The sequence below is a fragment of the Chelonia mydas genome, chromosome 9 (assembly GCF_015237465.2).
Source record: "Chelonia mydas isolate rCheMyd1 chromosome 9, rCheMyd1.pri.v2, whole genome shotgun sequence".
NCBI lineage: Eukaryota > Metazoa > Chordata > Testudines > Cheloniidae > Chelonia > Chelonia mydas.
Window position 1 is genome coordinate 29,988,799 of NC_057855.1, and position 9,968 is coordinate 29,998,766.

Here is a 9,968-nt window from a genome sequence, read left to right on the forward strand (position 1 = left end):
CATAAGCTTTCGTGAGCTACAGCTCACTTCATCGGATGCATACTGTGGAAAGTGTAGAAGATCTTTTCATATTTGAGCATAAGCTTTCGTGAGCTACAGCTCACTTCATCGGATGCATACTGTGGAAAGTGTAGAAGATCTTTTCATACACACAAAGATTTGAAAAGATCTTCTACACTTTCCACAGTATGCATCCAATGAAGTGAGCTGTAGCTCACGAAAGCTTATGCTCAAATAAATTGGTTAGTCTCTAAGGTGCCACAAGTACTCCTTTTCTTTTTGAGAATACAGACTAACACGGCTGTTACTCTGAAACCTGTCATTACTGAAGTTATCTGCCTAAAAGGCTCACCTTGGTGAAACTGTTGACTATAGCTAGACAATAAAACACTTAATTTGCCACACATTGTAGGCAAAGCCAAAAGATCTCCTTTAAACTGTAGAAACAGTCTTTTTGGTCAGGCACACACTGGAAGCTGTCTTCCCCACACACATACACTATCTCAGTTTGTTATCACGAGGTCTTCCCTTGTTTTCTCAGAGCCACCCAAGTTATTCATGGCCTAGTGTGTTTCTAGACTTGTGCTTTCGGTCAATAATTTACTCAGGAGTTAGTTGCACTGCAACTCCCAGATGCCATTTCATTTACAAGGACTCCTAAATCCTTGGAGAAATTTTACCCCTGGGTAAATCTGTGAATCTTGGGAAGTTGAGAGAAAGTACCTAGGAGGCAGATTTCCCATTTTTCATTGGATGGGAATGGGAAGTTTTTATTCTTAAAAATGTTTGAGGAATTTTACGGAAGCTCAAGAAAACCTTAGGTTTTGCTTGTGAATAGTTGCAAAGTCAAACAATGTACTGTACTGCAGAAACAAGCAGCCTTATGCACAGAAATACATTTGCCTCCTTGAACTACAGACTGGCTGGCAGAACATGTCTTAACATGGGAGAAAAAAGGAGTCAAGTGAAGGAACACAGCAAAGGCAGAAGAGGTAGAGAGTGAAAGTGGGAGACCCAGGACGGCAAAAACCAAAAGCTTGTTGAATACAGACCAGTTCCAATTTTATTTTCTTATATTTTAATAATCTGTTTCGAATAGCTATTCTGGGAAACCACTAAAAAGCAGACAAATATTTTGACAGGTCTGCTGGCAAGTTTTTTTGTTTGTTTGTTTTGTTTCATGAAAAGAAGTTTGAGTGAAAAAAGCAACAGCCTCCATCAGGTTATGAAGAACATGTATCAGTTTGTTTCTAGCTATTTAATCATAAAAAGTGGTTGAGGCCATATTAAATGTTCAAACCAGTCAAAATATTTTCTTTTGCAGCAGAACAGCCATCACTAGAAATATTGTGAGCACAATATAATGGCAAATACGGAAATCAGAGAAGTGCCACTTCACTATTTCTTCCTCTGGAAAAGTCAGCTAATTCCAGTAGAAGCCTCTAACAGGCAGTCACTGGATCTATGGATTTTCAGTAACACTAGACACAACATTTTGAATAAAAGTCGGTGATTTAGAGTTGAACAATAAATAAATTGCTTAAATTAAAATACTGGTTGCCAGGTAGGCACACAGATTCTGGGTGCTATGGGAACATCTTGTCAGTGAATCTACTATGGTTTCTCTCTTTTCATATTCAATGTTTTATTTTAAAGGGGATGTTTGGAGTCCTTCCGGAAGGAATGTGATTTATTTGTACGAGTTGTTAACTTTTTTTCGTATCTACTAAAAATATAGTGGAGAAAATTTGCCCCCACTGTGTTTGAACTACTGTACCCAAACCAAATTTAACCACATAAAACAAACTCTGAATGGGACTCAAAAATTGGTTGGTTCATTCATCCCGAAAAACACCGTTCACTAGGGCGTACGCAAAACTAAACAGAACGTGCCTAATTAGGTTCATCTGAAGTATGCACCTCCTTAGCACGTCTTCTCGTGCTCTGTTTACAGATGTAACATTGTCATCCTAAGGGGAAAAACATAGCTGTTTTCATGCTTCTGCTATTCAGTCTTAATGTAATGGCTCTGCCCTTGGACTTGTTCATTAGCATATTTTATATTCCTTATACAAGAGGCTTGATTCACTTAGCTTATCCAAGGCTCTGGTTATTTGTCAGAATTAAGTGCAATTTACTGTTCCCTTCCCTTGTTGTATGTAAAAGGATTTTATTCCATAAACACTTTTCACTTATTTCACTTTTTAAAAGTGATTATGCTACTTGGTTTCCAATTAAGTTTTTTCTAAGTTGCAGTTTTCTATAATCTTAACGAATTCTGAGTATGCCACCATCCCTTACCACTCTGAAGTAGGACACTCCATTTCAAATGATCAGAGTTATTGCCTCCATCTATATTGAATATGTAAGTGGCAGCATATAATTTATCTTGGTGTCAGAATACATTATTTCTAAATCTTCAATTACACAATCATTTAGAGCCTCTGTTTCTGAGCTGAAGTTAGAACTATTTTTAATTTTAATTTCAGAGGAAAATAAGAGGTAGATCCAAGATTTTGGAGGGTTGGTAGGGAAGGGACTATAAGCAAGATGTCCAAACCTTTATAAAGAAACTAGAACTTCGCAAAACATGCATGGTTACAACTTTCCCTAGCAACTCAAAATTGAAACTCATGCTGGTCAAAAGACTTGATAAGATTCAAAGACTTCAGTGGATTTAGGATCCAGCCCCCTGTGCATAAAAATATCAGAATCTGGCACTGTATTCCTCAGAGAATTGATGGAACTATATCAACACTTGAGGTCCCTCTGTACATCAGCTCATTTTAGTAAACCATCCTGCATTGCACCTAGTAACAAATAAAGGGACTGTGTCCTCATATATTTAAGGGTGTGATCCTGATCCTGTTCAAGCCAATGAGCAATCTTCCTCTGAGTTCAATGAAAGCAGAATTACGTTTTTAGAGATGGGCCTGACTGAATTAAATAAACTCTTTGGGGAAGAGACCAGCTTATTGTTCTGTGTTTGTACAGTTAGCACAGTAGTATCTTGGTCCATCACTGGGGCTCCGACATGCTATGGTAATACAAATAATACATAATCATAGTTCAATTCTCATTGAATTCAATGGAACATTTGATGGCACTGCCCCATTTCCAAATCTGTTTAACTGCTTTGTTCATAATAATACAGACATCTTAAAAAAATATATTACAACAAACGTGAAGTGTTCATAGCTGACTCTGATATATCCAAATATTTCTAAAAAGATTTCCAGCATTTCATGTTAAACTAAATAAACTGTAAATCAGCAATAAGAGGGGGAAAAAAAATCAAGTAAAACTGCTAAATTTGTTCTTTTGCTTGACAGTCTAATTTGTTTCACCATGGATGCAATGATTTCTCATAAAAATCACGTAACTGAAAAACTGTATTTGTGTAGCATTTAGCCTGCTGATCAATATTAAATTACTTTGAATAAAGTCTGTGATACAGCACAATATAAGCATTGCATTACATTTTAAGTGGATCAATATGTTACCTGAAAGTCAATACTGAATCAGTCTTTTAAAAATATAACCCTTCTTGATGTATTATCTAATTGCTACTTCACCAGTTAGCTTGGATTCCATACTGAATTATGGCTTCAACTTCTGATTTGTACCACTGACTGCAGCGATAGATACTATGGGCTAATTCCAGACCCATGTTCTCATGAAAAAAAAAACAGAGTTCCATTGTCCACAATAGGATTTCTTGGGTGAGTAGAATGAGCAGAATTTAGCCCTATCTGTGTATTTACAAGTGCAGTGGTTTTTGAAAATAAAGTTAGTCACAGTAACAAACCTGATTCTGTAAAAAGGTCCATAACTAATTTAAGTGAACTCCCCTATCCCTGTTTGTAGTATCTTAATTTATCACTAAAGTTATTGCCAACAAACTTCTACATCAGTAGTAGAAAAGAATATGATGTTAACACTTGGCTTCTGACAAACCTCAACAGGATATCCAAAGGCTTGTCTAAACCAAGTGTTCGTACTACATGGTAAATAAGATTCAGTTAAGTACCTAGTTTTCTTTGTTGATTATTACTCAATCATTTCTAATCCATTTTTTACTGAAGATGATCCCAACTCATTGACAGCTGAATGTGAACTTCCCAAACTTTGGGTAAATTCACATCTGGAATTCTGATTGAGTGCAATCTCTAGTCTTATAGTTCAGAATTATGGGGCTCAATTCTGCAAAGCTCTGAGCACTCTGGCTCTGATCCAGCAAAGCAATTATGCAAGATGCTTAACTTTAAGAAGGTGAACAGTTCCATTATAGACCCATGCTTAAAGCTAAGCATCTTTCTTAAGTACTTTGCTAGATTGCGGTCAGTATGATCAGTAACTTGCAGAATCGAGTCTGCAGTACAATTAAATATAAGCATTTAAATATCCTAACTCTGAATGAGTTATGCTACTGGGCAAAGCATTAGAAAGCTTGTATAGACAAGGCAGACATTACTGAAATATGGCGATGTTTCCAATCACTTACCATTTACCAGTGCCTTACGACTTAGGGGGCCAAAAATGCTGCCTTTCCACGCCTTTCCACACAGAGTAAGGTACTAATCAAAGTGAGCGATAGTGACACAATTTTCCTCCTAAATTTGAAAAAAAAATAGTTATCTGATTATTCAAGCAACAAATATTCTAGTGGATAAAGTGACTTGCAATAGAAACCTATTAATTACTGGTAATCACTCTCCATACTGTGTAGCTCACAACTAGAAATGAAAATTGCCTTCACAATTATTGCAAACAAATCTGCCCTTTCCTTTTTAGTCCTTTTGTTTGCCAGAAGCTGGGAAAGGGCGATAGGGTGTAGTACTAGGATTTTATGTTTTAAGTATTTTTTATAATTTAGAATGAAGAATAATAATGTAGCATGTATTAAATGTATTGATGTATGATATGATTTGACCATATTCTGCCAGCCACCCTTTCTGAAAGCAGAAAGGAATGGCCTAGTGTGTCATTGGTAAAGATGCATTAGCCAGAATCTTGTGTCTGAAGCAGATTTCAAAGCAGTAGTAGAGCTTTAGGGTCACTGCTTTGTTGTAGGTTTAAAATTAGCATTTTGAAATAAGTAAAAGAATGCAATGATTGTTTTTTCCTGCATTGCAATTTGATGTTCCTGTTTAAATATTCTGTGTAACTCAATCCTATTTTATGTGTGAATGAGGAATGTGGGTGTTAGAAGATAAGTGTGAAGGCCATCACTGGACCAGATGTTCTAGGGAGGAACCAAGGACAGACGTAAAGGCACCAGGAGTTTGCAACACGCCCCTATTAATATATCAAAAGAGGGCAGATTAACGACTCTAAAAATGAGGCAGGCACCTCGGGACAAAATAGCTGTGATCAAAACCCTGAGAGACTAATAAGGAAACAAAATAAAGAACAAAAAGAACAATTTAAGAAAACAAGCACTTGTCAAAGGGTGATTGATTACAGCATGACGGTCCAAAACTCATTGGTCCCAATGAAGGAAAATCACTATATCAACAGGGTGCTTTGCCATGAAATTTTGGATTCGTCCTGTCAAGACTTCCCCAGAGCATCGTGTCGCAACTGATAGAACACGGCTCCTCCCTACCCACGATCAACCTAGCTGGTCACTAGGTTGCTCCGGACTCTGGACTGTTAACTATAACATCCACTGGCGGGACAGTGTGTGTGTGTGACTGAATGCATATGCAAATCGTTGTATCTCCAATAAACGCAGCGTATTGCCTTTTCCCCTGAAAAAGATCCCGTGTGCTTCTTATAAACATAACAAGGGGACGGATCACTTGATGCTTACCTGTTCTGTTCATTCCATCTGAGGCACCTAGCATTAACCACTGTTGGAAGACAGGATAGGGGCTTGATGGACCTTTGGTCTGACCTAGTATGGCCAGTCTTATGTTCTTATGTATCCTTGTATTCTGTAGTTATACTTTGGGAAGCTTTTTTAATTAGACGTATTTCAGGTCTTTCACGGATTGCTAACACCTTCATTTGGAAAGCACTACACCTGCAAATATCCCCTTCTCTTAGCAATGTCACATTCATTTCTCTGAGTAACTTTACTTTGAACCAGTTATTACTTGTATCACAAATAATCCCATCTCTAATTAGTCCATCTATTAATTATTCAGTGTCATAAGACTTGGTTTTGTTAGACAGTTCTGTAACATAACAGTCATTGGTATCGCCTGACAGCTGTAAAGAACATGTGTCTTTCCCAAGAAACATTACTGCATATATCAAAGTATTTTTTATAGTTTTTTATGGCTTTTCCTAGCAGCTGACAATCTTCTTCATGGTTCCACTGGAATATATTGTAGAACTGCAATGCCTCTGAGACTATTTGTAGTATTGTGGAGAGATAACTCTCTCAAATTTCTCTTCAATGTAATTTCTTTTCAGGAAAATTCAGAAGCACTGCAATCAGCTTCTCCTGTTTTCTATCATGTTCTCTCTCAAACTGTGGGCTTCATACTTTTGCCAAATATTTAGCTCTCTTCGTGTGATAAAGGGTGCTGGTTAGAAACTGATCTTGATTTTCTGCCCCACATCAAACTTGACATGGGTCAGGTTTACAAACAGTTATAGCTTTGTCACATGACAGACCAGGGTCAGTAGCCACTGAATTACAAATAGAATGTATTATCTGATCTATATTATGACAAACTCCATTTCCAACCGCTATAGTTACAAAATGAGGCAAGTCCCCAAGCCAAATCTTTTTCATTCCCTTTCTGTTTATCTCACCTCCTAACCATATTTCTCTGCCACTTTTACTGCTCTAACTTTCTCAATATGAGGATTTAATAAAGGCCCCAGGGGGAGCTGGGCACTACCGATATTTGTTATCTGTATATTTCATTCCACAGATAAAAAAAATCAAATCAAATCTAGGGCTTTAAGTGGCAGTGTCATATTGAAGTCCTGTTTTTATGATTAAGGTTCCCTTCTTTCTCACACAATTTGGACTTTGTTATACACAGTTCAAGTTTTAAATTAGAAGATTTTGTATAAGTGAAAAACTATATGGCACACTCAAATTATGGGACTGCAGCTTCAAGAATCAGTCACAGAAATTAGGGATGGGAAAGATGTATTAAACTGTCTAGTTCAATCTCTGCCAATTTAGGATTATCCCCTGCAACATATTTTACAACACTTTCTTCCGAATTGTTTTCATGTGTGATTCCTCTCTGAAAAGTGACTCTGTGCAACTGGCATTATGCAGTTCCATGCTGATTGAATCAGTGGTTTAGAAAGTAAAAGGACTTTTTTCCTAAATGCCAGCCTTGCATATTCAGCCTATCACACACCCTATCACCATAAATAAAGGTTCTCTGTATTACGAGGCCTTCAGTTGCATCCATGCAATTTCATATTACGCCTTGGTGCAACCATATTGCCTTGGTTGTGCTGTGGTGCAAAGAAGAGCAAGGAGCACAGAGAGGCACTCGTAGTAACCAAGGTAAATGCTTTATTAGAGATAACGTGTTGCAGATAGTCAGCACTATTTCAGAGAGACTTACAATATTAACTGGTTTCAGAGTAGCAGCCATCTTAGTCTGTATTCGCAAAAAGAAAAGGAGTACTCCTTTTCTTTTTACAATATTAACTCTGTACCTTCCCTCTACAACAGCTCCTTTAAGTGAAGGAATGGGTCAGCTACCCGAATCTCAGAACCTGCTGAGATTATTATTCTGACTCCTAGTCAGCTGGCTTCCTATTAGTCTACTGCCCCTCTGACTTCTCTTTGATTCTAGGCTTGACCCTTTCCTTTTTTATTTTGGTCATGGCTCTCTTTCCCTTTCCTTCATCACAAGCTCAAAGTTCCTCTATGGGTTCAGGTCACAGATCTGACCTTTTCATCCATAGTGAGCAGATAAGCCACTCTCTTTTGTATAGTCAACGTCATCTCTACAGCACTCATTCCAGTCCCTATTTATCTAGGTACTCATATGGCCCTCAACACCATAATATCTGAGTGCCGCAGATGCCCACGAGGGCTGAGTCTGTGGAAAAGAAGCTCATTCTTCTTCAGGATGATTTCCAGTGAACTCAACATTTTTAAGTCAATTGTGGGAACAAACACTTTGCTGGGAGCCTCCAATTTTTGCCGAGCCAACAAGCTCACTTTGTTTTCATTTTCCATAAATTCCATGCACTTTGAGAATTACCAATCTCTTAGATTTGCTGCTGAATCCAGGATGGAGTTACGATTATAACTGTCAGCAAGCTACTCTTCAGTTGGATGTGGTCACAAAGAGGTAGTATTTCATTCTGTCATGACCATAAGTCAGCAGCTCTGTAACACCTCTATTGTGTACACCTCCTCTTTCTCTGATGTTTTTCATTGCATATGACCTCTGCCTTCTTTGAGAAGCTTCATAATGTCATACAATGTCCCTTTTAATAATTACGGCATAAAGTTACTTGGAATGTTTTCCAAGTAGACAGAGGTGAGCTATCACATCTTTCATATGCACTGCAACCTCCTGTTCTCATTTACCTGCCTTCAACATCTTCTGTTGGGGATGAAATATTTGCTAAACAGTTTAATAAATCTTTCATACACATTCTTCTGTTCTGATATCAGCACAATGTCATCTACCTCATCTTCTGTGGCATATAAGAAGAAATGTACTTCAGAGTCATCACTTTTATTGCTAGTCATCCTCCAACATGAAGCTGCTCTAAATGAAGAAGTTCCATTTGGCTGAAGTAGCCCTCTGTGGACTACCTCCAACACCTCTGCAGCAGAACATTGTTGGTTCTGCTACTACAATGCCACGTGCAACTCCAGTGACTGGGGCAGGGTCTGCCTCTAACTGATTAGAAACTGTCAATGAAGAATCTTTCTGGGGAGAGTATTATTTTGATGTTGTTGTGGGGAAAGAGGAGAGTAAGTGAAGCAGGGCTATTTTGATGTTGCGCCATCTGTGATTTCTGATTCTGTTACAATAGTTTTTTTTTAGATTGTGCCACCAAAAAATGGCTGGAAACTGCCCATAATAGCTGTTTTCCCTAGGCTACATTGAGTGAGTGTTCAATTCCCTGAGGACAAAGTGCACTGATGTAAATTTACTATGAAAGAGACACAGTGCTGCTGACTGTTGCAGAACTACCACTGTGTAGTAAATGCTTCACTGCTCTGTTACCCTGGGGGCTGAGCATTAACTACACTATTGAGCTGCAAATGCTTATCATCCTTTATAATTCAGACTATATAAATCATTGAAAAGAGACAATGTCCCCCTGGGGAGCTCACAGGATTTATAAAAACGTAAAAATCACAACTATATTTAGCTGGCAGAGCTCCATTTAAAAGACGGTATGCAAAGCTGTCAGCAGATATTCATAAAAGATACCTCATTTTTATTTTAATCTATTGAAATGTTGGTGCAGCTCAACCCTTTCTCCAGAAGAAAACTCTTTCACCTTTAGCAGTATATTATCATGAACCAGCGTTAATAAATAATCAGTGTTAATGCTCTTTCTTTCTTTCTTTCTTTCTTTTTTTCTTTCTTTCTTTCAGCTATTCTCAACACATGTATGGCTGCCCTTTCTTATATTCATCTTTACACACAGACACACAATGGTTTTCTTCATGGAGTGAGAGTACACATACCAACCTTGCTAATTACAAAATAATGATTACTAATAAAAGGTTTAAAATATTACAGTCGTAAAACATATTCCTATCCATTTGCAAAAGCAAGAGAGTATATAGTTCTGCTTCAGCTGATAAAATAGCACTCTTCTAACAAAGTGTTTGTAGAATGATCATAGCAGTAAGAGAAAAAAGACAAATTAGATTACTCTGTCCCCATGTAAGGGCAAGATATGTACCTTAATAGAGAGCTTAGGCCTTCATCCCGCCAACACCTATACACATTCACATCTATATACAGATGAGTAGCTTCATGTAAGCCAACGGGATTACTCACATA